The 13118-nt window shown below is 40.0% G+C and overlaps 1 protein-coding gene across 1 annotated transcript in view; it reads left to right on the top strand.

Moving 5' to 3' along the window:
- Nucleotides 1-1620: 1620 nt before the first annotated feature.
- Nucleotides 1621-13118, top strand: part of NOTCH2 (notch receptor 2) — a 200663-nt gene continuing 189165 nt past the window's right edge. Inside the window, exon 1 of the mRNA XM_053916245.1 lies at nt 1621-1846. The gene's annotated coding sequence lies outside the window, so the exon portion shown is untranslated. The remainder of the gene's footprint in view (nt 1847-13118) is intronic.

The following is a 13118-nucleotide window of genomic DNA, read 5'->3' as shown; positions in this document are numbered from 1 at the left end:
TAAATGAGAGGTCCTACTTCCGTGGTCTGTCAAAGCACTGTTTTCCAACCAGAGCCTTTGGACCTGTGAAGTCCATGTCTACCTGTCGCCAGCTCTGGATGGATGATTAGGGTAGTGCTTAAGGAATACCTGCATTCTTTTACCTCTCCCACACAGCTGGCTTCTCTGGCTAGTGTTGCTGCCATAGACTTTGCTTTCAGAATTTATTGTTTCCTGCCTTCCAGAACTGTTTTCTTTGTAACAATGTTTTTTTTTTCCTTACATTTTCTTGCACCACTTCTTCCCAGCACTATTGATACTTTTGCAGCTAGGTAGTACTTGGGAAGATATGCACCAGCTTGAAGGAACTTTGATGAATGTACCATGTTCTGGTACAGAGAGAAGGTTTGAGTTCATGATGCCATCGAATTGTCCCCCTAGCACAATCAAAGTGAAAGCTAGGGGACTGTTGATAATTACACCACCAGCAACAACAGCTATCATTTATTGGGCACTTGCTATGTGCTAAATGCTTTGCATATATTTTCTCACTTAATCCTACAACAGTGCAATAAGGATACTATTTTACCTCCATATTGTAGCTGAGAAAACTGATCCACCAAAGATCAATAATGAGTAAATAGTAGAGCCAAATTTTGAACCTCAGTTAATTTAAAGCCTGGGCATCCAGCCACTCTACTGCCACTGTCATACATCAGCTAACTTCCTCTATGTCCAGTCTTTGAGCTTTTCCAACCACCACCCCAGTGATGAGGGGGGATAAACATAAATTGTGTTCCCAAGAGAGAGCCAACTCATTATGACACCATGGCTGACCTCACCGATGGGACCATGGGAAAGAGTAAAGTCACATTCTAATTTGAGCCTTTGAAACAGAGACCCTACCCGAAGGAATTAGGAATTTGTTGCAACTACTTTCCTGTTTTGTTCAGTGACGGATCCCAAACACCTACAAACATACCTCACTCACTAACAAACATTACCCCAACAAACATTAGCAAGGGAGCCCAGGAAGGTGGGTTTGGCCTGATAAAAAGACAGGAGCTATAGCAAATCTGGATGACAGGAAAGTCGCTTTTAGAGATCCAGATGACAGAATATTTCTTACAGTGGTACATCATTTTTTAGCTACTCTTTGCCTTTTCCTATCTTATTTCAACTAATAAATTCTGTTTACTCTTCATTTATTTTCTGTTCTACATAATTGCTTATTTGTAAATTATGCTTTCTTATCATACTGCTTTGCTTCCTCATGGCTTTAGTTGGTATAACCATGGTGCTCCATGGCCCCTTCTCCATTGTACAGCACCCTTTCAACTTTAGTTTTCATGGCAAACTACCTCACTATCTCTATGTCTTTCAATTCAAATCCCAGAGGAGTGAATCTCATTGACCTCACCTTTTAAATCTGATTGAATCTATCTTTTCCACTCATGCCCTGGTTTTTGGAGGGGCAACCTTCATGCCAAAGGCCAATCCCTGGTCCAATTAGGAGCCATCCCTGGGTAAAGAACAACCTACCTCTGCTTCTCAGAACAGGGGGCTGTGGGTGGGGCAGTTTCATCTTGAAGAGGAAGTTGGGTGTGGCAGGCACTTTGTTGACATATCCAGTATAGGAGTGCTCCTGGGAGCCCATCGCTCATCTCTGCAAAAGTGACTTTGAAGGTTAGGACTTTTCATCAGGCAGCCCCAGGAGAGCCCAGCCAAATGCAGATGGTAACTCGCTGAGTTTGGAATTCCTCTTGGCCTGCCATCTCCTTGTAGTCTTCCTTCTGGGACTACCTTGAATTGTAAGCTCATGACCTGTTTGAAGTTGGCTTGTTTCTGGATTCCCTCTTCTACTTAGGTGAGTTGACTTCTGATTAGACTGCTTGACTCTTGGACAAGGTGAGTGTTTGGATTCAGCTTTGGTCTTGGATCATGCTTTTAGCTTGGATGAAATGGACTCCCTTCTTGCCTCCCTTGCTCCCTAGCTTCTACTCAAATTTAGTCTGCTCCAAGTTATCATTTACCTGAGGGTACCTTCCCTTCCCAGCCCACCAACATATTCCTGAGGGAATGACATTAGAAATAGTTGGTGACTTCAGTGAGAGCAATTTTAGAGGGATGGTTGGGGCAGAAACCAGATAGAAGCAAGTTGAGGAAGTGGAAAGAGTGAGTATAAGACTACTCTTCTGAGAAGTTTAGATGAAAAGGAGGGGAAGAAAACAGCTACATGTCAAGAGTTGTTTTATTTTTAATTTTAAGAATTTGCTTCTGATTATATGATACATAACTCTTGAAAAATACAAATTTTAAAGAATAAATTTATAATTTCCCATAATTCAATTACCCACATAATTATGATAGTTACTAAATTTTGAGCACCTACTCCATAGAAGAATCATGTTAGTCACTTTATAAATAGTGTTTCAAGTCACTGTGTAATACAAAGGCCAAGATGAGCCAGAATTAAGACAGATATGTCTGTGATGAAGAACAAGACAATGTCCCTTCCCCTCAAGCAATGATTGACATCCCTTGAGTTGCAAGGAGGCTGAGAAGTTTGCTTGGGGGAAACTCAAATCCTGGCTTCAGTAGGGTTTTAGTCATGGGTAGATACATCTGGGGAGACTTATAGAGGTAGGTAGTTTGCTGGTAGGTATAGTGGGGCCCCTAGGGAGTACACAACTTGTTGAGGAAGAAGTCTGCGATGATAAAGCTGGGCTTTAGTCCTGGAAGGCCATGGCCAGTCTGGCTGTCATGGGGCAGGGCCTTACTCAGCTTCCCTGTATGTGTTTTCCTGGAAGAAGACAAGGAAGCGCCTCTGCATAATAGAAAGAACCATTTCATGAAACTCTGCAATGCCCTAGGGCCTGTTGGTGGGTGGGTAACTGGGTGTAGCACCCAGGAAGAGAGTTATGCCTTCCATATTTTGAAAGAGGACACTGACAGGCATCACAGGAGCTACTCAGCCCTAAATTTCCCACAAAACTGGCACCACAGGGCCAGCTGTGGTGGTAGAAAGAGTTTTCATCTAACTTGTAGCAAGGTAACGGTAGCTGACATCAGTTCAGTAACACTTTACCTTGAGCATTAATGCTGAAAAAATGGACTCCCTTACTTCCTCTTTTTCAAAAGCATTGTTGACTAGGGGAATAATGCAGGACTCTGAACAAGGCTCGGGTGTGGGCTTCTAGCTGACCATGGTGCTGTCAGAGCCAGCATCACGAGTCCAACTAAGCTAATTGTAACGATGAATGATGGTATAGCTGATGCAAGAACACAGATAAGGCCTGCCCACTGGTGTCTCTGCTCAAACAACACCTTTTCCTTAAGACCATCCTATACAGTATAAAACTGAACACCCCTTCTTCCTCACCCCCAACTTTCTCTCCATAGCACCTACCGGCTTGAGGGCTGTGTCTAGGTCTTTGTGCTTATTGTTGTGTTAGATCAGTGACTGGCACAGGGTATTCAACATTCATTGAGTTCATTCCTTTTGTGGGTTTCTCAAAATATTTGGGAAAGGATGAGAACAACTAATATTTTAAATTAGCATCTTGATTTATAACCCGGGGGAATCTAGGACATTTCTTAAACTTATCATAACCCTACAAGGCATATAGTGCTATAATACGCCTATTAGATAGATGAGGAAGCTAGGGGTTAGAGCAAAAGCAACTTGCCTCAGGCCCCATAGATAATAATGGCTGGGGCCAGTGTGAACTGGTATAAGAAGTGAGAAGGCCATGTAGGAGGTATTGCTATAACTGAAGTAAGAGCTAACGAAGGCCTTGATTGATGTGGTAGAAATGGGAAAAGAAAGAAAGAAATGGAAAGGAAAGTAACTGTGAAGATTGATTAGAAATATGGGAGACAGAATTCAACACACTACTAGAAGTAGCCTGTAAAAATCAAATGAAGAAGAGTGGATTTCTTCTAAGAAGGAGGCAACTTCAGTTTCTTTCAGAAAGAGAAGATTGTCTGGTTGAAAACCAATAACAAAATAGACCAAGTAAATTCAAGTCTCTGGAGCATTGAGAAAAGCTGTGGTAAAAATACATTAAAGTACATTTCATACTTGGACTTTAATTGCAAAACAGATGAGAGTAAAATACTTTTGGCAAAAAGAGTCAAAGTTGAGTCATAACATAGAGAAGATTCTGATGGGAGTGTCCAAGGAATGAGTAAGAAAGCAGTGCAAAGCCTTGGGGAGAGGGGATTCTCATATCAGGATTTGGGATTGTTAATCATGAAGTTCCCGGGCATTGAAAGAAACTCTGGAAATGGGCCTCGGCTTAGCAAAAAGGAACTATTGGATCCAAGTGAGAAGGTCTGGCCCACTCCACTTTCCATCTCACTCCAGCTCATCGGCTGGTGTTGCAACCTATCCTGTGACTCTCCAAGAGGTTTTGGAAAGGAAACCAGGTACACGTGGCTGGTTCAGAAGGGCCATCTGGGATGGCCAGCCATACGTGAAAGGCAGGTAGGGAAACTGAAGATTAATGCATGTAAGAAGCTTCAAGAGGCTAAACCCATCCCAAGTCACATCAGATACTGTCTATAGGGGTGGCAGCCCATTTGTTTATTGGATCGATATTTACTGAGTGTTCTTTATAGTCCAGGCCCCATGCCAGCACTGGGCTAAGTGCTGGGAATTGAGCCCTGAGTAAATTATTTCCTGATTTTTCCACTTTCTTCTGGAGAAAGAATTGGAATGACATCTGGCTCTCACTGGCACAGAGATTGACCAGGGCTAGGTCTGCAAGAGGCAGACATCAGCTTGGGCAGAGAAATCAGGTTGGGGACAGCATGGCCTGGCTGATACAATACTTATATTGTATCTGGAATTTGTGTTTATTTTCTATGCTCAACTTGGTATTGTTTGTTTTATATTTGATAAATGAATTAACTATTTTATATTTTCTTATAAGTAACTTCTAGGTATACAGTTATATTTGGGGGATGGGCTTTTGATTTTCAGTTTTAACAGCAACAACATGCCTACATTCCTGGGCTTAACAATCATCTAAAACAAGTATATTTCAAATCACTCAGTAGAAGCAGCAGCAAATCAGGGAGAGCGCAGGATCCATCACCTCTTTATTACATGGCTAAACCATGAATCACAGTGGGGAAACCCCAACAGGGTGTAAGGGTTTTAAATCACTACAAGAGCAGAGATTAGTGTGCAGATACTCTGGAGAGATGATCCCCACCCATAACTCTTTAAGACACAACATTTGGTAACCACTTAACTCATAAAGGCAACATGGCAATGAACTTCACTTAGGGTGTGTGCCCTATTCCACTCAGCCTGCAAATATGCCTACACGATCACCCCTGTTCTCCCAGGCAAGAGAATTTGTCTTAATTAGCCAAGAGAATTGAAGAAACACAGATGGTATCAACAATAGCCCTAGGCCCTTGACTTATTACATAGAATGGAGATGAATACTCAAACAATTATTTGCCATTGTGGAATGTGTTTTCCCTAGTAACAATGTTGTACATGATTATAAGATCTCTATAGTTGTCTATTTAACTCTGAAACACATATGTGGTTGACACCTACACAGAATCTAGCCCAGTGACTTTACTCTAAATGGAACTTAAATTACATAAATTGAGAAAAATGTTATACCAGTAGAAAAATGGAAAAGAATAGGGGAATAAACAAGAGAAAGAGCCAGAATAAAAGTTCACTTTTTAACTATATTTAATTTTGGCTATATGTTTACAGGTATAGGTTGTAGCTGAAAAGATTTCAATTTCTCCTGTAATGTAAACAAGGATTCTAGGGGACAGAAGATTTTAGGACCCACTTTTTAAAGTTTCTAGATCTGTGGTCTATATTATCTCAGCCTCAGTCCTATGCCCCATTAAAAACTGAAGCCATTCTTTGCAATGGAGAATTTTAATCAGTGTAATTCAATCTTAATGTTGATTAAGTGCGGACTCTGTGCCAGGCACTTTTCTAGTCATTTCATATATGTTAACTCATTCAAACTTCACAAAACTCTGAGGTAAGTATTATTATTGTTTCCATCTTACAGATGAGGTCACTGAGGCACAGAGAGTAAGTAACTTGTTCAAGATCTCATGACTAGAAAGTGATACAGTCAGGATACACCGCAGACAACGTGACTCCGCGGCCGTACTAGCAGTCACCGTTCTGCATTGGCTCTGCAGACTTGGTGATCCTAGTACATATCTCCAAGGAAAGGGTTTGTGAAAACAACCCTTAGATGTTTAAATGTTTGGTAACATTTTGGTAACATTTATTACCTACTGAAATTTGTTAACTGCATTTCTAGAACAGAGTGACAAGCTTATTTACAAAATCATCTTTTTCTACCCTCTTTTTCACAAGAGGTAGTAGTAACCTCTTAAGAAACAAAGTAAGTGTAGAGTTACTTTGGTGAGGACAAATGGTATAGGGTGATTCTTACATAAGCTGGGCCGGCCTTCCAGGACCTGTTTTTAAGAGGTATCAGCTGCCAGTAGTTGGCGAAGCAACCTACATACTAACGGAATTAATATTCAATCAGATCATGATGTTTGTTCATATGCATTAAAATCTTTCTAGATAGCAAAAGGTACATTTCATTTTTCTTTCTTTTTTTTACTTTATGCAAAGTTTAATATCCTAATTCCATACATTCTATTTTCTTCAGCTTGAATTAAAATGCATTATCTGCCCTGGCTGGTGTGGCTCAGTGAATGCCACCTCGCCTCTGGCAACCATTAGTCTGATCTCTATCTATGAGTCTGTTTCAATTATGTTGTTCATTTATTTTGCTCGTTAGAGTCCATGTATGAGTGAAATCATATGGTATTTGTCTTTCTCTGCCTAATTTATTTCACTTAGCATAATAACCTCTAGGTCCACCCATGATGTTGCAAATGGTAAGATATTATTTTTATGACTGAGTAACATTCCATTGTATATATGTACCACAGCTTTTTTTTATCTGCTCATCTCTTGATGGGCCCTTGGGTTGCTTCCCTATCTTGGCTATTGTAAATAATATTTTAATGAACATAGGAGTGCATATATTCTTTCAAATTAGTGTTTTGGGCTTCCTCAAATATACATCCAGAAGTGGAATTGTTGGGTCACAAGGCTGTTCCATTTTTTATTGTTTGAGGAAACTCCATACTGTTTTCCATAGTGGCTGTACCAATCTGTATTCCCACCCACAGTGCACAAGAGTTCCCTTTTCTCCACATCCTTGCAACACTTGTTGTTTGTTGAGTTATTTATGATAGCCATTATGATATTCTGACAGGTGTGAGGTGATATTTATTAAGGTTTTAATTTGTGTTTCTCTGATGTTTAGTGACATTGAGTATCTTTTCATATGTCTGTTGGCCATCTGTATGTCCTCTCTGGAGAAATATCTGTGCAGGTCCTCTGTTCACTTTTTAATGGGATTTTTGTGGTGTTGAGTTGTATGAGTTCTTCATAAATTTTGGATATTAACCCCTTACTGGATGTATCATTGATGAATAACTTCCCCATTTAGTAAGCTGTCTTCTAATTTTTTTTTAGCAATACGCTTTATATATATTTTTAAAGATTTTATTTATTTTTAGACAGAGGGGAAGGGAAGGAGAAAGAGAGAGAGAGAGAAACATCAATGTGTGGTTGCCTCTTGCACAACCCACACTGGGGAGCTGGCCTACAACCCAAGCATGTGCCCTGACTGGGAATCAAACTGGTGACCCTTTGGTTCGCAGCCTAGAACTCTAAACCTAAACAACTGAGCTAGGGCCTTGTCTATCTTTTCTAAAAACCAGTTCTTGTTTTCTTTGATCTTTTGTATTGTTTTTTTTAGACTCTATTTTCTTTATTTCTACTCTGATCTTTATTATTTCCTTTCTTCTACTCATTTGGTGCTTTGTTGTTGTTGTTCTAGTTCTTTAGGTGTAAGTTTAGATTGTTTATTTGTTTGAGCTTTTCCTGTTTCTTGAGGTAGGCCTGTATTGCTTTGAATTTCTCTCTCAAGACTGCTTTTTCTGTGTCCTATAGGTTTTGGGTTGTGTTTTTATTTTCATTTGTCTCAAGGTATCATTTGATTTTTCTTGATCTCGTTGTTATCCCATTCATTGTTTAGCAGCATGTTGTTTAGCCTACATGTATTTATGTGTTTTTCATTTTTTTTCTTGTAATTGACTTCTAGTTTCATATCGTTGTGGTTGAAGAAGATGCTTGATATGATATAAATCTTCTGAAATTTATTGAGACTTATTTGTGACCTATTCTGGAAAATGTTTCATGTGCACTTGAAAAGAATGTATATTCTGCAGTTTTGGGGTGAAATGCTCTAAGAATATCAATTAAATCCATCTAGTCTAATGTGTCATTTAAGGCCTCGGATTCCTTGTTTATTTTATGTCTGGAAGAGCTATCCATTGATATTAATTAGCTGTTAAAATCCCCCACGTTGACTGTATTACTGTTGATATCTCCCTTTATGTCCATCAATATTTATTTTATATATTTAGCTATTCCTATGTTGGGAGTACAAATGTTCGCAATGGTTATATCTTCTTGTTGGATTGATTTCTTTATTATTATGGTATGTCTTTTTTGTGTGTCGTATTATAGCCTTTGTTTTAACATCTATTTTGTCTTATATAAGTATTGATACTACAGCTTTTTTTCATTTTCTTTTGCATGAAATATCTTTTTCCACCTCTTTACTTTCAGTCTGCATGTGTCTTTCGATCTGAAGTCAGTCTTTTGTAGACAGCATATATAGGGTCTTGTTTTCTTTTTCATTCAGGTGTCTTTTTGATTGGAGCATTTAAGCCATTTACATGTAAAGTGATAGGGATTGCTATTTCTATTTTATTATTCATATTTATGTTTCTTTTTTTGCCCTTTTTTCCTAAGGAAATCTCTTTAATATTTCTTGTAATATTGGTTTAGTGGTGGTGATCTTCTTTAGATTGCGTGTGTGTGGTTTTCATTTTTTTTTTCCTCATAAGCTCTTTATCTGTCCTTCCATTTGAAATGACAGCCTTGCTGGATAGACTATTCTTGGTTGCAGGCCCTTGCTTCCCATCACTTTGAATATTTTGTGCCAGTCCCTTCTGTCCTGAAATATTTCTGTTGTGAAATGAGCTGAAAGTCTTATAGGAGCTGCCTGGTAGGTAACTGTGTTTTTTATTTTTTATTTTTTGCTTTTTTCTCTTTGTTTTTGATCTCTGACATTTTAATTATGATGTGTCTTGGCATGGGTGTCTTTGGGTTCGTATCATTGGGACCATCTTGTTGGGACTCTTGGTGCTTCCTGGACTTGTGTTTCTTTTTCCTTTACCAGGTAAGGGAAGTTTTCTGTCATTATTTCCTCAAATAGCTTCTCTTTCTTCTTCTTCTGGTACTCCTAAGATGGAGACGTTGTTATTCTTCTTCTTGTTCCAAAGGTCCCTTACAGTCTCATTTTTTAAAGTTCATTTTCGTTTTTGCTCTCCTTAATGGGTTCTTTCTGCTACCTTGTCTTCCAAATTGCTAATTCAATCCCTGCTTCATTTAGTTTGCTTTTGATTCCTTTTAGTGTATTCTTCATTTTAAGTATAATAATCATTTCTTACTGGCTCTTTTTAATAGTTTATATGTACTTTTTAGTGCTTACTATCTCTTTATTGAGGTTCTCACTAAGTTCCTTTAGCTTATAACTGTTGTTTTTTTTTTTTAACTCTATGTGGTGTATTGCTTGCCTCCATTTTACTTAGTTCTTCTTCTGAGCATTTTTCCTATTCTTTCATTTGGATAATGTTTCTTTGTCTCCCTATTTTGGCTGTCTCTTAGTTTTGTTTCTGTACATTAGGTACATCTGACATGTCTCCAAGTCTTGGTATGGTGGCCTTGTGTAGTAAGAGTCCTGTGGGGCTCAGTGGTGCAGTCTCTCTGATTATTTGAGCTAGATGGTCTACAAATGTCCCTTATGTGGGTTATGTGAGCCTTCTTGTCGTAGTTTAGTTTGATTGCTGTTGGCCCATCTGTGGGTGATTTTGGCTCTCAGGCTGGCTGACTGTGAGGATTGATCCCAACCACAGTATATGAGCTGCTGTGCAGGAGCTGACCCCCCAAAGTAGAATTTGTCCCAGCAAGTTCTGATGCCTGCCAAGATCTCTCTGTGGGTTTGCTACTTGTGGCGTTAATCAGGTTGTGCTCTTGTGGATGGAAGCCAGCCACTGGGTTTATTTGTTCTGGTGCCTCTAGAGGGACTCTGGTGCATCAATGCCAGAAGCTGCTTGTGTCAGGCCCTGGGATACCTCTTAGGAGGTACAAAGCAATCCTCAGTGGGTGGCTGCTTGTTCTGGGCCCAGAGGAACAAAACTGTCTACTTCGGCGGGTTTCCACCAGGCTGAGCCTCAGGCACATCAGCAAAATGGCCAAGACACCCTGAGATTTGGCTCCACCTGCTAGCTGCCTGTTAAGCTCAGCCACTGAAAGAGCCTCTGGTGGTACATGAAATGTATGAGGCAGGTTTTGAGTCACCAGGTAGGGGTGAGTGGTGTTCACCAGGTTGATACAGATTCAAACTTGGCACCAGTGCTTGGTCTGAGGTAACTTAGCAAAAGTCTCAGCGTACACCAAGGCCAGCCATCACCTGCCTGGGGCCTGTGGATTTTTGCTGTGGGGTGGGGTCTCAGGGAGCCATGTAGGTGGAGCCAGTAGAGTGTATCAGGTTAAAAGAGATTAAGATTTGGCTCTGTGAAGGGAAGGCTCTGCACAGGAATGGTGGCACTTCTTGAGGCACACAGGGAAAAGTAGCCCTTGCCCCAAAGCTACCAACTCACTCTCTTTCTGTGCGTTTCTAATACCTCTGGAGTTTGCCTAGGCCTCCCTGAGAGCCTTACAAGCAAGTCTGCAACATGGGCCCAGGCTGGCTGCAGGTAGCTGATTCTCCCACAGGGTGTGTGTTTGGCAGGGTAGGGTGATGGGGTACCAGGAGGGTGGGGCTATTGCATTCCTCCAGGCTGATGCCACATGGAGGGAAGTGCTTGACCCAGGATGGATGGCATGGGAGTGGGACTCACCACAGAGACATTGGTGGCTGTCCCTCCAGCTCTCTCCCCAAAGCCACACAACCCAATCTCTCCTTGTATGACTCCAGACCTCTCTGAGCCTCTGTCCCTTCATTAGAGACCAGGGTGAGTCCCTGTGAACTAGATTTTGTGTGCTGGTCCTTTAACAGGGCACCTGAACTTTTAGCAATCTCCCATTTCACCCTGGGGAACAAGACCCCCAGATTTTTATAGTTAGATGTTATGTGGGCTTCTCTTCCTGGTACTGGTGCTGTGGGCTGGGGAACCCAGCATGATGTTGAGACCCTTCGATCTTCAGGGGGCACCTTGGCAGCCGAGATATCCCTCCAACTCTCAGCCACAACACATGGGTGGAGGGCGACCCCTTGTCACATCTCCGCCCTTACCAATCTTGGCATGGCTTCTGTAAATCCTGGGTTATAAGACTTCTGTTCAGTTACTCTTCAGTTGCTTATTCAGGCTGATTGGTCTGTAACTTAGTTGTAATTCTGATTTGGTTTTGGGAGGAGGTAAGTGTAACTTCCGCATGATCTGCCACTTCTTGGATCCCTCCTAAATCCTTTTCATTTTTCTCATCTGCTGTTTTCTGAAGTTAGTACACAATTCCCTCTCATTTCTCCCAGGTTTGATATAAGGCTAGCGTTTTCATATTTGATACTCTTAGAGAAAAATCAGCAAAAAGAAGGAGATGGGAAAGCATTTAGACTTACTATGTATTAATTTGTGATATTTTAGTATTTCAGTAACTCTTATCATGTATTTTCTCCAGGTTCTGCTAGATCTACGATGGGGAGAGAAACTTATCTGGAGTGACAACATTTCTCCTTCCCATAATTATTTCTTGCATAGGATATTTAAATTTTTTTCTATAATCATCTCATGTTGGAGATAAAGGAAAAGCAAGTACATCATTTTTATTAGGAATTTTCCTCTAGAACGTTATTTTGACTTTCTTCATGAGATAAAAGAGATGCTAACATTATATCCTGCTTCAGTTTCAAATGGTGTATTTTGGTTCAAAATTTGCTGTGAATATTAGAACTTTGTATTGTGTCATAGTGGCCTGGCCAGTGTTTTTTGATTCCTAAGGACTGCTAATCTTATACCCCTAAATATATTTCAGATGCAATTCAACAAATGAAAATGAGATGCTGTTAGTGGGTTTAGAGGTAAATAAGCCAATGGGAATAAGCCCCTTAAGATTAATAGCCTCAGGGAGATGGACCAGTCTGGGACCTTCCTGTCTCTTCTCCATTACAGGAGCACTGTTAGAAGGCCAAGCCTCTCTCTGGAGGTGAAACTGCTACACTACACATCTTATTTGTTTAGATGACATTGTGGGACCCAAATCTACCCTGTTAGCTCATTCTCTCAGAACAAGCCAAGCAACTGAAAACAGTACACACTCAGGTAAGTCAAAGCCCAAAGGGATACTAGCATCACAGGCTTCACCCGGCCACCTAGAGCATGAGCATGTGAGAGAGAATAAGGGAAAGGTGGTGTAATCACTACCTTTCTTTTTGTGTCCACCAAACTACTAAACAACCCTTTTTTCCTCTTCTAAAGTGTTGTTTTAAAGAAGGCTCAGCTCAGTTGAATCACTTCCAAGTTACTGTAGCTGGTTTACAAACTACTCTTTGAAGTTATGCCCCAGAACAAATTTATCAGCTATGTCTTACAGTAAAAATTAACCCACAGACATTGTTTAGTATGAGAATATGGTCAAAGTGAGAATAGATAGTATATTAAGAAATTAGATAATTTATATATTTGAGCTAAATACTAGATAATGAATGTTATTTCTTAGGAAAAGTCTAATATGATATTAAAGTTTAAAACAAATTCTCTAATAAATTAGATTTAACGAGTTATATTCCAATAGTAGAAAAAGGTGATGGTAGAAGAATATATGGAGGAAGCTTTCAATTAAAAAAATTAATTTAGTTTAATGTTTTTTTAATTAAAAAAAATAGGAGGTCTGGAAATCAACCAATCCAGGTTGGAATATGGGAAGGGAAGCCTCCAGGGAGATCTCCTGGATAAAAAAAAAAAAAAAAAAAAAAAAAACTAAT

Source organism: Desmodus rotundus, chromosome 12 (genome assembly GCF_022682495.2).
Source record: "Desmodus rotundus isolate HL8 chromosome 12, HLdesRot8A.1, whole genome shotgun sequence".
In the NCBI taxonomy this organism is placed as follows: domain Eukaryota; kingdom Metazoa; phylum Chordata; class Mammalia; order Chiroptera; family Phyllostomidae; genus Desmodus; species Desmodus rotundus.
Note: the sequence above shows the minus strand (reverse complement) of the source record. Positions and strands in the feature narration are given on the sequence as shown.